Below are 17,548 nucleotides of genomic sequence, written 5' to 3'. Positions count from 1 at the left end.
CAACACCAGCCATTTTATTAAAACAATGGGCAGCAAACCAAATGTCCCCCTTTTCTCACTGTACTGGATGGGTTTGTGTGTCAACTTGACACAAGCTGGTGTCATCACAGAGAAAGGAGCCTCCCTTGAGGAAATGCCTCCATGAGACTCAGCTGTAAGTCATTTTTTCAACTCGTGATCAAGGGGTGGTGCCATGCCTGGGCTGGTGGTCCTGGGTTCTATAAGAGAGCAAGCTGAGTAAGGCAGGGGGAGCAAGCCAGTAAGTAACATCCCTCCATGGCCTCTGCATCAGCTCCTGCTTCCTGACCTGCTTGAGTTCCAGTCCTGACTTCCTCTGGTGATGAACAGCAATGTGGAAGTGTAAGCTGAATCAACCCTTTCCTCCCCAACTTGCTTCTTGGTCCTGATGTTTTGTGCAGGAATAGGAACCCTGACTAAGACACTCACCGAGGCTTCATGTGAATTTTGGGGAGACTTGTGGATTCCCAATACAGCAGAAGCCAAACTGCTTTCCACTGCACTGATTCAGTTTTAAGTGTCTGCATTGGCTGTACCGTGCCGTTCCAGCATCCTGCAACGCTTCTCTTCAGAAAACAAGAGTGTTCCGATGGGATGAGCGGGGGAGCTCAGCCTCAGACACAGAAAAGACGTGGAACAGGCAGGAAAGAACAAAAGCCAGATTCGTCATTTCCAAGTCACTTTCCATGTAAAGCAGGAGCGGAGAAGACAAAACAATAAGAAAAATGTGGGGAAATGAGCTTTGGTAAGGATTAAGGCTAATGAGGCCTCGTTTTGTGCCAATGGATGCTGGCTGCCTTGGGGATTTGGGCTGCCTATCTCTTTCTCTCCTGATTTCTCAGGAGCTCAGATAAGAACTTAGACTAAGTTCAATGACATAGGGCGATTGAACGGCTGACTTCATCTTGGTTTTTCGGCCATCTCTTTTAGGACTTCATAAAAAGCTTACTCTGAAACAATGACCTGAAATTTTCATTTAACAGAGGTAGCTTACATGCTCAGAACAAAAGTTTTGCGGAGAGCAAAGACACTCACTCAGAGAAGGTGTGAGGTGTGTGCAGGATTTTTCCCTTATTGCCTCTAGGGTAACAGTTCCCCAGACCTTAGCATAAGTGACTTCGTGTGAGAGAGACCATCTTAACCATAAAATCTACCATGTTGGTCCCAACACTTGTCAAAATGGGAGCAAAGACCTAACCCATTAAAGACCTGGCCTATAGTTTCAGGATCCAGGAAAGGCCCTACATGATTTAACCTTGCTTTGTGGCTTTCGTAGTTCTGCTTCTTGCTAACTGAAGTGCTAACAACCAGGATGTGGTTTTTGTGCTTAAAAGACAAAGAGCTGTAAGGTTTGGGCTGCCTAATTTGGGCAGTTTGGCTGTGTAGCTGTCAGCCAGCAATAAAGACTTTCTTTCCTGCTTTAAGCCTGTCTCTGTGTTCTCCAATGGACTTACATTGTAATAATGGAGCAGTGTTTCTATTAGCATTTGGAGAATGGGAGACCACTTGGGAGTCCTGTACTTTCTGGGAGACAGATGTAAACAGGATAACAGATATATAATGAGGTAGCGTTGTGGTCTTTAGCTTTGTGGTCTGTGAGTGTTGGAAGGATGAGGGGGTCTTTCTAGAAGCAGGCAGAGTTTCGAGGGATGCCAGTGCAGGGTGCTGTGTATAAATCTCAGTAGCTCTTTTTGCTTTTCTTTCTTTGTTTCTTCTTTATCTTTCTTTCTCTCTTAAATCAAGAGAAGCCTCAAAAAAAATGCAGGGCTGGCCTTATCCAGGGTCAACTTAACCCAAGAAGAAAGTTCCAGCAGCCCACACCTCAAGCCAATCACCAGGGTCCAGACAATCAGAACACTCACTGAACAGGTCCGAGTCACTTTCCCACAGGATCAGCCTCACCCAAACCGCACAGACAGAAAGGAAACGGTTTCCAGGAAGAAAAAGAAATGTCTGTATTCGGAAGAAAAAAATAAATGAAGCCCAGAAGAGCAGAAACCCTCAAGAGCAGCTCCACACACTATAGCTATTCCATCTCGGGGATATCAACATCGCACCTTCTCCGATTCTGCGTCTTCTCCTAATTAAAAAAGCCCAAAGGAAGACGAGTGAACACATGGGGGCCTGTAAGTCAGTATCCAAGAGACAGAAAACCCTGAACTGTACTGCCCTCAAAGGGTGCTGAGGTGTGCTAACTATGCTGAAGGAGTTCACTGTTTAAAGGGAAGGAGAAAACAGAGACCCACAACTGAGACACATCATCCGTAAGTGTGGCTTCCCAATGTCTTCACGCAGGGCAGGAGTGGTGAACTCCCAGGCCTGACTTGCAGAGGAGGCTCACACAGGTGAGGAAGCAGAGTCACTCATATCTAAGGGCTGGCGCTCACAGCCCCACTCACCATGGCATCTACATACTCTAGTAAATTGTCGGCCTTCAGGGAAGATGGTCCAGATGTTTTCAACAGAGACTGGTAATCTGAAGTATTATACCAATCTCTCCCCACTTCTTAAAATATGCTTTGGTAATTATTTATTAATCAATTCATTTACTTATTGTGTGTATATGTAAACCCACATGGAGGTCAGAGGACAACTTGCATGAGTCAGTTCCCTGATCGAACTTCAATTGTCAGGCTTGGTGGCAGGTTCCTTTACCTTTTAAGCTAACTACTGTGTGTGATCCAAGCAAAGCACATATACTGTCCACTTTCTCCCTGTGAGCTCATCCACCAGTTGGAGGCCTTGGATTCTGGCTGGATTCCTTCGAAGAATTTGAGCTCAGAAGTCTTGTCGGCCCCATCTCTTAGATCTTATTGACTTCTCTGTTATCCCTTCTTCATCCTGGAACAAGAAGGCTGTGCTTACTACAGGGTGAGGGAGCTTGAATCCCACCCCTCTGTGTGGACTTGACCAACTTCCATCAATCATTAGGACATTTCTTCACCTCTGTAAACAAGGGGTGAGGAACTAGATGATCTATTAATTTCCCACCAGCACTATTATTTTAAGATGTCAAGCACTGGACATATTTGCTTGTAATCCTAACTTTAGGGAGACTGAGGTAGAAGATAGCAAGTTCAGGGTTAGCCTGGTCTGTGCAGTTAGACTGTGGCTCAAAACCAAACTTGGAGAGACAAAGTAAATTCATTTCCAGCTGGGTGATCACAGACTGCTTCAACTAATAAATGGCCTCGAGGGAAGTATAACGCTTGTACTGGTAGAGATTTTGTAGAGAGCAGGAAAAATAGAAATGGAAAAATTTTAATATAATTATCATATTTTTGAAAAATTACCATAGTCTTGGCACCATGCTCATTTTCTTACACATATTATTCCCTCCAGTTCTCACAATTCTGAGATATAAAACCTTGCCCCGATTTCACAGCACAGAAATATTTATAGAAAGACTAAATTTCTTCTTGAACTCCACCCAATTTGTTTGTGACAGAATTACAATGCCAACCTAGACATTCTACTTCCAAAGTCTGGGTTTTCACCACACGGTGGAGGAAACAGTGTGAGGGGGAGAGGGAGAGGGAGAGGGAGAGGGAGAGGGAGAGGGAGAGAGAGAGAGAGAGAGAGATTGAGAGAGAGAGAGAGGCAGCAGTCAGTTCCTTTGTAGGTGCTAGATTTGTCAGTGCATTGTCCACTCCTTGGGTGCTGTGCTAGGCAACATGAGAAACAAACAAACAAACAAACAAATGAACACAAACAAAGGGGCTTGACCTTGGGGAGATAGTCTACTGGAAAAACCAGACAAATTTAAAAATCACCATAGCCGACTGCTTCCCAAGAGATATACAAGAGCCAATGCACCCTTTGAGATGTGCTTGTAACATCTCAGCAAGAAGTGGTGCTTTCTCCTTCCCTGGACTCCAGGTTTGCATCGTGACTTGTTTTGGTCATCAGACTGTAGTAGAAGTGACATTATGTGACTTTTGGGTGTGACCCTTTAAGAGGTTTGCCATCGTTTTGTTTTCCTTTGTGGCAAGGCTTACGTAGCTAGGTTGCCCTTGAATAGCCTTGAAGTCCTTTTGTCCCCCCTGCCTTCACCTCCTAAGAAAGATATTGTCTATTATTTTCCCTCTCTCTTAGAAGTCAGCCACAGCAGCGCAGACAAACAGCCTGTTTGGGAGACGTAGCCAGACTTAAGCTAGTCTCGCCATTTCAGATGGCGCGTACGATATAAACGGATAATTTTGGGTCCTCTTGCCCCAGACAATCTGCCCCTATCAGCACCATAAGCACAGGAAGCAAACTGTCCCTGCAGATGGCTGCCTGAATTGCAGACTCCTGAGCCTCTAAAAATGTATGCTTGTGTTTTAAATCACCACATCTCGTGCCAGCTAGTATTACTAGGGCCTCGTAAATAAGCATATAGTCTTTCGAAAGACAAGAGTCGGGCACCTCAGAGGATGGTTGCAGGTGAGAGAGAGAGAGTAGATGTGGAAATCAGGGGTCAGGCCAAGCTTCAAAGACCTCCCTTCCTTAACTATCCTGTTGGCTGGAAGCAAGGCGCCGCCCTCACAGGGCATGAAGAAGTCTCGCTCGCTCATATCTTGGTTTCTTTGCTGGTTCCTGCCCCTGCTCCTACTTGCTACTTTGGTCCTCATTATTTCTACCACCTCTCTATGGATCTGAGTACACAGGGATAAGGAACTCTGAGCCTTGAGCCATCGAGGCCCTGAGTGTGTAGTCTAGATGTCTGACTCATTTATTGACACTGAACCTCTGGGACTGCTGAGCATGAGTGTCTCCAGCTAGTAAAAGATGGCGGTTTCCTACAGGGTGGCTGGTGCTCATTCACTCTACAGAGAAATTGCATCTTGTTGGCCTCAATAAATGCTAGGTCCCATGTTTTAGATCCTCCAACTAGGGACGATGGCTTTTCCTCACCTTTAAACCCTTAGATCTATGAGTTAAATAGTGACCATGAGCACAAGATAATTGAGAGTAGTCGTGCTCCCCGACTCTGCCTTTGCCTGTGGAGTTATGTCAGTGAGCTATTTTTATGGCCCCACTTTCCCCTGTTCATTAAAACAAAATATTTCCAGGGAAGGTGAATTCTGCGTTAGTTTCTGAAAAACAAAATAGACAGACAGCCTAAGTTGTGGAAAGTTCAGAGTCAGGCAAAATTGCTATCCTATGTAGTCGGGCAGAAAAATGTAAGCAGTGCTTTTTGTACAGAGGGTTATGGATGCTTTCCTAAGAGTCTTAGGCTCTTGATCCTACGCCTGCTCTAGGAACCTGCTGAGATTTCACAAGGAAGAATGACGTCATAAATTATGAACTTTTGTGGTTTTACTGGTGACAGTGAAAGTGTCTAAAGAAGGGGAAAGATTTGAGGCAGAAGAAAGAATAGGAGGTGTTTGTCATGATTTGGGTGGGAGAGGGGAAGAGCTGGATGAAGATGAGGTAACTCAGACCACAAAGAAACCAAATCTGGGAGGCACAGTAGAGTAGAAGAGTCAGGACTCCGTGGCTTCCTGAGGCTGGGAACGACAAGGAGGGAAGACCCAAAGATAGCATCTTGGGCTGAGAAGATGTGCCACTGATTAGAGCCCAGGGGTAAGACTTGGGGTCTCTAGGGTAAGGGGCCTTTGTGCTTGTCGTTGAGTCCATCTCTAAAATGCCTCTTTCCCTGCACTCGGCAGTTTCCCAAGCGCAGAAGTAAGACGATTACAGTGGTAACTGGTTGTGTAGATTATATTCCAACAGGATCCGAATCTAGAGAAACCACGGCACTGAGGGTGCTGAACAGACATAGCAAAATGAGCTCCCTCTCCTCAAAGTAGGAAGGGAAGAGAGAACCCAAAACTGCCTCCAAGCTCAATTGGGGGTGGCTACTTTCAGGGGGTGATGAAGGATTGCTGTTGACTTCCCAAAATGACTCAGAGCTCTCTGCATAATCAAATTCCCCTGAGGACTTGGACACATTCTCTGCTGACAACCCACTTCTTCCTCCACCTCCTCTCTCTCCTTCCACAAATCTAGATCAGACCCAGGGATCTAGGGCACTGTTTGATTTTTAAGAGTAACATCTTCACTTCCTTCTTTTAATTTCTGCTCTGCTTCATCACCTGTCTAATCCCACCCCAGGCCACTCGATCAACCAACCAAGCATTCCCATTATTCATCCAACAACTATTTTTAAAGTGTCTACTATGTGCCCAAGCAAATAAAGTGTTTTTTCGATTATGACATGTGTTTTCCTAGGAGCAAACTATCCAAGTTCAAATGATTGGTATGTCTGGGGAGGGTTTAGGAAATAAAATGATGCTCCGTCAGCTTCTGAGGATTAAAAGGGTTCAGGAAAATAGAAATTTCAGGCTATAATAACATAGGAGACAAAGAAGCCAAAACCATACAGTGGGAGGGGGAATCTTCAGCAAATGGCGCTGGTGGTCTGCATGTAGAAGAATGTAAATTGATCCATATTTATCACCTTGCAAAAAGCTCAAGTCCAAGTGGATCAAGGACCTCAATATAAAACCAGATACATTGACTGAATCTAATAGAAGAGGAAGTGGGAAACAGCCTTGAGCGCATTAGCACAGGGGGAAAATTTCCTGAACAGAACACCAATGGCTCAGGCTCTAAGATCAACAATTGCCAAATGGAACCTCATGAAACTGAAAAGATTCTGTAAGGCAAAGGACACTGTCAGTAGGACAAAATGGCAACCTGTAGATTGGGCAAAAGATCTTTACTAACCCTACATTCAACAGAGGGCTAATATCTAAAATATATAAAGAACTCAAGAACTTAGACTCCTAAAACAACCAAGTAACCTAATTAAAAAACAGGGTACAGAGCTAACTAGAGACTCCTTGACAGAGGACTCTCCAATGGCCAGGAAGCACTTAAAGAACTGTTCACCATCCTTAGTCAGTAGGGAAATGCAAATCAGACGATCCTGAAATCCCACCTCACACCAATCAGAATGTCTAAGATCAAAAACATGCTGGCAAGGATGTGGAGAAAGAAGTACACTCCTCCATTGCTGGTGGGATTAGAGAGTTGATGGTGAATGGACGTGGTATGTCTCAGAAATACAGCTAAAACCAGTTCAAGAGATGGGTGTGTGTGTCTGAATGGAACACAGAATGAAGTTGAAAGAATGTACTAGGAAGAGAGGAAGAAAAGTCTTTACAAGCAAATCAGACTAACCTAGATATGAGTCTGTAACAAGGAGGGAGAGAGGGAGATCATGTGTTGGGAAGGACCCCAAGAGCATATATGCCGGCAGACCTTGTTGAGAACAATACAGAGTTGGATCTTGAATGTGGGACATGGTTTTGCCCTTCTCCCTAACCCTTCTCAGGGTAGCCCTGGAGCATGGCTTGCCTTCTGTGATGGGGGAAGCTTTAGGAGGACAAAAAAAAATCTAGTGTGTTCAGCAGAGCAGCTAAGGCTATAAGGAGTTAAATCAAACTAATGGGGAGAAGACAAAAGACTTGGAAATTGAGGAGCAAAACCTAATATCTGTAGTACTGGGGGGGGTATCAAGTTGGAAGAACTGGAACCAACCATTTTAGGAGACCCATCTTGACTTCCTTATGAGTCAGAACCATCTTTAGGATACAGTGAGTGGTCTGTGATCTAGCATAAGTGTTGTGAAGATGACACATGGACTAGCCTGGCCACTGGAGTCCCTACAGTTGGAAACACGTCAAATGTGAATTTCTTGATTCTATTTTTCTCAAGCCACTGACATAGAGAGAACCATACCGAGTGTTCATCTTCCCTGTTCCATAAAACAAGCCCTGGTCTGGGACCCACAGTGTTGGTCTGAGACTTAATTTATATCTGGAAGACAAGCTCTGTTTCTTTGTCACCATGTGCCACCAAAATGCAGGGTGCTGGCTCAATGTCCAGTGTAGATTCGATGAGCAGACATCATAACCAAAAGGAGAGACTGGTTAGCAAAGTGTGTTTTGTTCATTTTGTTCTGTTTTTGGACAGACAGCACTTTTTTTTCCTTTTTTTATCACCAAGAAGGGGGAGTACGCGAGAGAAGGCAGGAAGAAAGGAAATTTATAATGTGGTTCTAAGTGGTTTTATCACATATTTGATTAGCTCTCTGGGGGAAAGATAAAAGCTTAATCGGATCTTTTAAAAAGGTGCACACACAGAAAGAAGCCTTGCTTAACTAATAATTACAAAGTGTATCTGAGATGGAAAGTCTCCTCTTTGCCTTGAGTGGGGTGATAAGTACTATTATTATGGGGAAACTGAGATTATTACTGCGTCCGTCATGGCGACGTGACTATGATTTGCAAATCACTCCTCATTTTCAGCCATTACATTCTTGGGAGTTCAATTCACCAAGAGTGTACTATCCCAGCCATTCTATTCACACACCAGCCTTTACACAGCGCAGCAAGGGACTCACAGCTGGTACGTAGCACATATGCTCTCATTATCCCCTTCCTTCTTAATTCCCCAAAGCTGAACTTAAATTTCATCACCAAAGTTCATCATATATGTTTTAATCACTAAATCCAGCGGGTTTTTTTTTCTGCACCATTTTTTTTCCCTCTGGAACGTCCCACACCACTATTTTGTTGAAATTTTATGGTTTTTCTTTTTGTCTTTAATTCGGCTTTTTGGATTACTACATCCTCTTCCTCCTTCTTTGATTTTTTTTTACGCAATAATTTTTTATATACTCTCTGACAACTTCATACATTCAAACAATGCATCTTTATGGGGGCCTTTGTGTAGATCATGGCCAGCAGAGTAATGCCCCTTGGGAAGCAAGGAAGCAGTTCATTGCTCAACATGACTGAGTAGCCTGTCTTGCTTGGTTCAAACTTCAGGAGTCTGACCCTCACTCAGTAATTTATTTTAGGAATACTTAAGTGCAGCACAATTTGATGAAAACTTTCCTGGTGATGATTAACTCAATTGCATGTACACAATAAAAACATCCACAAATTTCCTTGAGGGACAAAGTAGGCTAATATAAATAAATAAAGCCCAGGTGTGACTTCATCTGAATTCTTTTTTTTTTTCTTTTTTTCGGAGCTGGGGACCGAACCCAGGGCCTTGCTAGGGCCTTGCTCTTGCTAGGCAAGCGCTCTACCACTGAGCTAAATCCCCAACCCCATCTGAATTCTTTTTAAGGTACATGTGTCACCTTCCAAAAAGACAGGTTCCATAGATTGAGTGAGAAATACAAGCTTACGATGAGGGTATGGAGGAGACACACAAATAGCGCAAAAGTGACCACGCTAGAATGCATGCTCACTCCGACCCTTCTGGGTAGATAACAGGTTATGTATTCCTTCCCTCGCAGGATCAACCCAGTGTTCTAACATTCCAGTTCTCCTGTGCTTATCTGTGAGTATAAGGACCTCTCTGCTTCCTATATGACTTGATCATATGCACCTTATCCCCTCTTACTCCTTGCAGAAACCCCAACTCCCCCCTCCTGCTTCCCCAGGTACCCTAATATACCCTGCTCCCTATTTCACGTCCTCTTATTTTTGTTGTTAATAACCCACTGAATCCAATTAGCGACACCTATTACAATGCCGATTGATCTTGTGGGGTTGATCTTGTACAGGTAAACATAGCTACAGTGATTTCATGGGGGTAGTCATGCTATGTGTGGTGATTTGAATGAGGATGGTCTCATAGGCTTATATATTTGAATGCCTGTTACCCAGTTAGTAGAACTATTTGGGAAGGATTAGAGGTGTGGACTTGTTGGAGGGGTGGGACTGGACTTTGAGGTTTAAAGAGTCCATGCCACTCTCAGTTTGCTCTCTGCCTCATGTTAGAGGATCAAGATATAAGGTCTCAAGTAAAATCTTCAGAGCCATGCTTACCCACAGGTTGCCATGCTTCTTGACATGACGATCATGGACACACCCTCTGAAACTGTCAGCCCCAGATAAATTCTTTCTTCTATAAGTTGCCTTGGCCATGGTGTCCCTTCACACAATAGAAGAGTAACAGAGACACTGTAGCTGAAAGACAGCATTTCCTAGCTCTATTCCTCGATCTCTGACTCTTCCATGATGTTTCCCAGGTCTTTGGAGTTGGGAGTAGATATAGATGAACCATTTAGACCTGAGTACTCAATAGACATTTCTTCTCAGCACTTTGACCAGTGATGATTCTACATCAACTGCCTAGGACTGCAGAGAGCAGTTTCTCTGGTCAAATTGTGGGCAGCACAAATCTATGGCTGTAAATATTTTAGAAGGCCACCTTGACAACCTATCATTTAGTGAAATAATAGCACGTTCCTCCCTAGGGCCAAGTCTTGGGTTCTTAACCAGGATTACAGTACCAGGCCTGAATTCCTTCCCACAGAACAGGCCTTAAACCCAATCCAGAAACCATTGGTTGTCCCTATAACTGTCTTACCACTATTGCCCAGTGGACACATCTTATTGGAATATCGGTACTGCAGCATTCTGAGTTGGCTGCAGTGGTACCACTGATGTCTTTTCTCTCCTAGCAGCCTGCATAGCAACTTCTAACACTAGGAAAGCACTCCATTCTCCTGATTCTCCTTCTATTTCCCTAATGACCCCCTTCTCTGTACATTACAGAGATTAGCTTCCACTATGATTCTCAGTTCTTTGTCCATTTTTTTTTATCTCACTCGCCACGCACAACGCTAACTAACGTCTCTGTGACATTAGTAAAGGACATCCACTTTATTTATTTCTGGAACCTTAACACCCAAACACATGTCATACATACGGCTGGAGCCAAAAGATTTGATGACCTCCCGGGCCCACATGCACGGCTCTAATTTATGTTTTTTTCAGATCTCCAGCTCTCACTGCTCATTTTGGCCGAAATCTTTGCAACCTCCAGATCTCTAACATCGATTTAATCATCTTTAATAAGTTCACTTGTCAGAAAGCTGTGCTCTTGTAATTACCTTCCAGCCGGGAGAGAAATCACTTGTCTTCCTTTTCTGACTTCCTTATTTCTCTTATACCCAAAGATTTAAATCCACTCTGGATTCACTTGGCCCTCTAGCTACTGCCCTAGTTCTACAAATTTTTTTCCAATGCCTTTTCCTTTTTTAAAAAAAATCCTTTCTACTGTTTATTGCCTGACTTCAGCACTCTTTGCCACTGGCTGTAATCAAAATTATTCTTCTTTAAAGATATTCTCTTCAGAAAGAGAATTAAATAAAGACAAACACCTCCTCTGTTTCAATGTACTTGATTGCTATGGTCAGTTTAAATGTCCTGAAACAATACCTTTTCCATATATTGTCTTAGTTTCTTTTCTGTCTCTTGATAAAACACCATGATCACACAAGTAAAAGGAGGGAGAGTTTATTTGGGGCTCCCCGTTTCTGAGGGTAGAGTTCATTGTCAGGTTGGGAAGCAGGCAGGCATGGTGCTGAGGAGTAGCTGAGAGTTGCACCTTGATCCATAAACAGGAAACAGAGCTGACTTGAAATGGCATCAGTCTTTTGAAACCTCAAAGCCATCCTCCAGCAAGGTTGCAGGTCCTAGTCCTTCCCAAAGAGTTACACCAACTGGGGACCGGTGTTCAAACATATGAGTCTCTGGAGGCCATTCTCATTCAAACTACCACATATATCAAGCCAAGTTCTCAAGCTTTTAAATATTTTGTGTTGCTAAGAATATAACAACAACAATGTTACAAAATAAACCCTAAATGTCTTAATTAGTCATCTGAGCTGCAATGCCAGGCTTGTCCAAGTGTGCTTCCATTGTCGGTTTGAGTGTTTCACACACACACGCACACACACACACACACACACACACACACACACACTACATACATATACAGTGTGCTGTGATTATATTTACCTCCATTACTCTCTGGGATCCCTCTTTTTTCCCCTCTGAACCCTTTTTCTGACGCAGTCCCCCAATGTCTATATGATTAGAGAAAATGATACCCTCCTCTTCAACCATTAACAGTCATTAGCTTATTAGGAAGGGATGGGGCCCCATGGGTGTCTCTATGGCTTCCATAATGCTTATACCTACATAACCATTCTATATTGTAATTATGGATATATTTACTAAAAATCCTGATGAACTTCCTTTTATGCCATGCACCTTTGAAGCTCTAGTAATTACATATAATGATTCTGATAGCCAAGAGATGCCTGAGGACTAGGAGTATAGCTCAGTGGTAAGACGGTTGTCCAGCATGGACAAGTTCCTGGGTTCCATCATTAGAAATACACAGACCCACACAGACACGGATACAGACACAGACACACACACAGACACACACAGACACACACAGAGACACACAGACACAGACACACACACAGACACACACACAGACACACATACAGACACACACAGACACGGATACAGACACAGACACAAACACAGACACACACACACAGACACACAGACACAGACACACACACAGACACACACACAGACACACACACAGACACACACAGACACACATACACACACACACACAGAGCGAGAGAGGGGCAGAGACAGAGAGAGACAGAGACGGAAAGACAAAGAGAGAACTCCGATAAGCGGTGTGTATTGAATGAGTAAGAGAGGCATAGTTTATAGGATGTAGACTTTATCCATGAGAAGTTGTTTTGTTGGGAATGGGGTGGGTGAGAAGGAAAGGGTTTATTTGGCTTACACGTCCACATTACTGTTCCTCATTGGAAGGCAGTTAGGACAGGAATTCAAATAAGGCAGGGGCTAATGCAGAGGCCATACAGGAATGCTGCTTACCGGCTTGTTCTATGAGGGAAAAAACCACGACTAACCACGTAAAACCCCCTGAAGCTTCTGTACCCTTTTCTCAGTTTGTAAGGGAGTTTGCATGTTTTATTTCACATAATCCTTGGAAGAACCCTGCAAGGCTGGTTTGTGCTGATCTCTATTGTGCAGATGATTAGATCGATGTTTGCAAAGACGTCAACAATGAGAAAGCATCAGAATGAAGGTTGAATAATTAAAAAAAAATAAGTGTCAGAGTCAGAACACAATATTTTGATACGACAAACGTTCCAGAGACAATGGAAGCCGGAGTGGATTCTCTAGCGACCGTCTTCAGGCCTTTGTGCCAGGAGCACCGAGTGGCTGGAGTGGGTTGTCTGGAGATAGTCTCCAAGCCTTTGTGTTACAACCACACCAAGTGGCACAGTTAAGAGTACGCTTATTAAAACATCAAATAGCTGGGTTGTAGACTCTCATCTGCTACAAAAAAAATGTTGAGTAATTGGGACATTTATTTAACTTTCCTGGAGCCTGAAGGAGCTTTCAAGCTGACCTGCAAGGTTCCTCTTTGCTTTAAAACTCTTTAACTACGGGCAGCTCTGGGATCAGCGGTTCAGAGGAGCAAAATGTACTTCAGGAGTTTCTGTTACAGGCTGAAGATCACAAGTGTAGTCTGGGGAAAGGAAGACACATCAGGAAATCAGGGGGGCAAATAATTCTTACCCTATGGACAACACTGTTGCCTTTTGTCCAAACCTGGCTCCAGACCTTTGTGGGGAATGGAATGAAGTTCCGTTCGCTTAATTATGAAGCAAACATTGGTGACCCCCTCTCTTCCACTACCTTCTTCAGAAAAATGGAAGAAATTGATTTGGGAACATTGATCAAAGCAGATGCGTACTTCCCAACCTCGGGGTTCAAAGAGGAAACCAGAGGAAAGTGGGCTTTGCCAGACTACCCTACATTGCATTTTAATTTCATTTGTAAGGATTTCACCTTTTGCCTTTGCCGGGCTGATTGGATGAAATTAAATTACATCTGGAGGCTCTGTGTTACAGAACCATCTTAATCCCTCTTCTGTAGCGCTCTCAAGGCCATGGGCTGTCTGTCCTCCGGTAACTTCCCAGATTGCCTCCTACTGTGACAGAGTCTGAGTTTGTGTGTCTCTGATGTATAAATAGACCGAGGGCTTTCTTAATAGCAGGCTTGCTGGACTGCCTGCCAGACTGTTTCTGAACCGTGTACATTTGTACAGTGGGAACCAGTGTAGTCACTCCAGGGTTTTCAGCTATCCATTCAAATCAGAAAGTTGCTCAAAATCACGTGACTTCATGAAGAACTTGGAGCATAGCAGGTTCCAGCAAAACTTTGCTCACCTGGGGTTGGGGATTTAGCTCAGTGGTAGAGCGCTTGCCTAGCAAGCGGAAGGCCCTGGGTTCGGTCCCCAGCTCCGAAAAAAAGAAAAAAGAAAAAAGAAAAAAAAAACAAAATAACTTTGCTGACCCAGCTGACCTAGTTGAGCCTGCTTCCTGATGCAAACTTCCCTCCCATGGGACCTTGGAGAAGCATGGAGCTTCGGATCAAATACTGACAGCAGACATTGTGAGGGTCCTACCTGCTTGTCTTCCATGGGTTCATAGTTGCCAACCCGCTCCCATTACGTTCATGTTTGGAATCAGCGGCAGCTAGAGCTGTCAGCAAACCCATGGCTCTAACTGACGGCTGTGGTTTACAGCCTGTCTGGGCTCCCTACTGCTCCTGTCCGTAACCATGGGCCAGAATTCTTTGCAGGCCTGAACTCCTGTTCTTGATCTCGTTCTTACCATCTGCAAGACTGAGAGTCAAAATAAAGGCACACACACTAGTTACTTCCACATTTAAAAAAAAAGATAGATTGAGAAAAAATATGTAAAACGTGTCACAAAACACGACGCTACTTTCTGAATGTCAAAAATCGAAAAGATATACAAAACCGTGGTCTTGTATCATCAAAAGTTGGCCAAATATCCAATATGCTAGAATTGACATTCCTATGTTAAAGAACCTTCAGTATCCAGTCAAATGTGCATCTTCTAAACCACTATTCGTTCTATCAAAATGTGTTTATTTTTCATTCCAGTGTGATCAGAATTGTGTTATAGTGAACATTTTCACATAATTTGTGTTTTATTGGTAATTATCTAAAGCAAAAAGCAGCCAATTCTGTTCATAAAAAGGCAAGACAGTAGTGTTGTGTCCTCTCAGATGGTCTCTGTCCCAAGTACTCCGCTCTGCTTTTGCCCTAAAGCAACTGTATAGAGTATATAAATCCATGAGGAAGGTTCCATGCCTGATTTTAAGCTTCAGTATGAAAACAGACAGGCAGCCAGCTGTAGGCTGCAGTTTGCATAGCTTGCAAACTCTCATCCAAAGGAACAGAATTAAATGCGGTTGTAATAGAAGAATATATAAAGCTCGAATGTGTATTCATAAAATATAAATAGTACATATTTAATATAGGATTCTTTTTTGCAGCTTTTCAAAGAAAAGGTTAATTTTTTCCCCTCTAAAACGCTCATAATGATGTTAGAATCAACACACCAAACGTAAATTCCAATTTTGAGCTGAAGTTATTTCAGCATGTTTGGAAATATACAAAAAGCTCATTAGCATTTTTAACAAAAAATAGAAATATTTACAACTCAAGCTGTTCAGTGATCCCCTGGCTGCATAGGTAAAGAATCAGGACAGTTCTGGGGATGCAGTCAGTGTGAGCTTGCTTGATAGGGTCTTCTTTTGGCATGCACAACACTTGAGTTTGATCCTCACTACCATGTAGCCTGGGAGTAATGGTACATGCCTGTAACTCCAGCCTTTGGGAAGTGGAAGCAGGAGGATCATGAGTTCAAAGTCATCCTCAGCTAGATAGTAATTTTGAGGGTAGCTCAGGATACATTAGGTCCTCTCAAAGAAAGAAAAGCATGAGTGTGTGCATGAGTGTGTGTGCACGCGTGCACGCACACACACACACACTCATGGGGGTGGGGGGAGGAGTGGGTGGGAGGAGCTGGAGGCGGGGAATGATTCACAATTGATGCTTGATGCTGGGTGTGGTGGCTCAAGCCTGTAATCTAGCTCTTAGGAGGATTTCTAGGCTAGCCTAGTCTGCATACTGATTACCAGGTATAATGGTTGGCTCCTGTTGTCAACTTGACACATCTGGAAACAGGGAAATCTCAGTTGAGGAATTGTTTCCATCAAATGGTCTGTGGTACGTCTGTGGGGGAATTTTCTTGTTTGCTAATTAGCAGAGGTTAGCCTGAGCCACTGTCTCTGCCCCTGTTTCTGTCTCGGCATCCTTTGATTGCGTTTTAAGCATGGTACATTTATATCCGTACCTAAGTATATATAAACATGTGAGAGTGATGTAAATTATTTAACACTGTAAAATATTTCCTAGCTCTAGTCTTGAATTTGTAATTATGGAGCTAACTTATGAGTATCTGTGGGATCATAACGCAAAATACCACGAGACATAAAATGGGTAATTAGGGCTGGAGAGATGCCTCAGTCGTAAAGTGTCTCCTGCACAAACATGAGGATGTGAGTACCTGAGTTCAGACTGCAGCATCCTCATAGAAGTCAGATGATGGCTGGCACCTGTATCTCTAGTGCTGGAAAGGTGGAGACAAAAAAGACCTTACGTCTTGCTGGCCCACTACTCTAGCCTCATGGATGAACTCCAGGTTCAGCGAGAGACCCTGTCTCAGAAAATGATGGAGGTCTGTTCTCTATGCCTTCTATTGTCTACACATAGGTGCATGTGCATGCATATCCATAACACACACACACACACACACACACACACACACACACACACACACAGAGAGAGAGAGAGAGAGAGAGAGAGAGAGAGAGAGAGAGAGAGAGAGGAGTGCACATACCACACACATAAGAAAAGGGAACAATTTACCCTACTGGAAAATATTTCACTAGGCTAAACTCTATAGCAATTGTTAGTTTCCTGTTACTCTAACAAAACACCATAACCGATCTGCTTAAACAGGAAAGGTTTCTTTTGAGTTACACCCTGCTAGGTTCCAGTAAATGATTGATTGGCCCTGTTGCTTTGGACTTCTGCTAAGGCAGCATAACATGACTTCACCATAGCCTGGAAGCAAAGAAAGAGAAAGAAGAGGGCTTGAGGTGATTGGTTCTATTCCTGTAATGTGGGGCTTTTTAAGGAGGGTGGCTTTTAAGACGCATACTGTGGGCCCTTCCTATCTGAGGAAGGTTAGTATGCTCTAATAAAAGTGTAAAAGTTTAATTAGCCAAATTCTGCTATTCTTACTTTCGAGTTTTTGCTCCGAAAATCTGCTTACTCCAAAGTATTATCCAGTGTCAGGACCAGGGCACTCAGAAGACATAGAGCCGAGATGGAATTTGTCTTTTGTGTAAAGGAGCCCTTCCAGCATTGTTAGTAGGCGTGGGCATTGGGATACAGAGCATGTACGCAATGCAGTTTGGAGCATAGACTCCCAAGTGTCAGAAGTGTTCTGTTCCGTTCCGTTCCGTTCTGTTCCGTTTCTCTCTCTCTCTCTCTCTCTCTCTCTCTCTCTCTCTCTCTCTTTCTCTCTGTCTCTGTCTCTGTCTCTCTGTCTCTCTCTCTCTGTCTCTCTCTCTCTCCCCCTGAGACAGGGTTTCTCTGTGTAACCCTGGGTGTCCTGGAACTTATGCTGTAGGCCAGCATGGTCTTATACTCAGAGATCAGCCTGCCGGTGCCTCTTTAGTGGCTGGGATTAAAGGTGTGGGCCACCACCACCACCACCACCACC

At 43.7% G+C, this 17,548-nt stretch overlaps 1 long non-coding RNA gene across 1 annotated transcript in view; it reads right to left on the bottom strand.

The window, feature by feature from the left end:
* Positions 1-2,010: 2,010 nt before the first annotated feature.
* Positions 2,011-17,548, bottom strand: part of LOC134480034 (uncharacterized) — a 29,409-nt gene continuing 13,871 nt past the window's right edge. The window contains exon 3 of the long non-coding RNA XR_010054139.1: positions 2,011-2,859. This is a non-coding gene — a long non-coding RNA (uncharacterized LOC134480034). The remainder of the gene's footprint in view (positions 2,860-17,548) is intronic.

This window comes from Rattus norvegicus, chromosome 8 (assembly GCF_036323735.1).
Source record: "Rattus norvegicus strain BN/NHsdMcwi chromosome 8, GRCr8, whole genome shotgun sequence".
NCBI classification, from domain to species: domain Eukaryota; kingdom Metazoa; phylum Chordata; class Mammalia; order Rodentia; family Muridae; genus Rattus; species Rattus norvegicus.
This window is presented reverse-complemented; position numbering and strand designations above follow the sequence as displayed.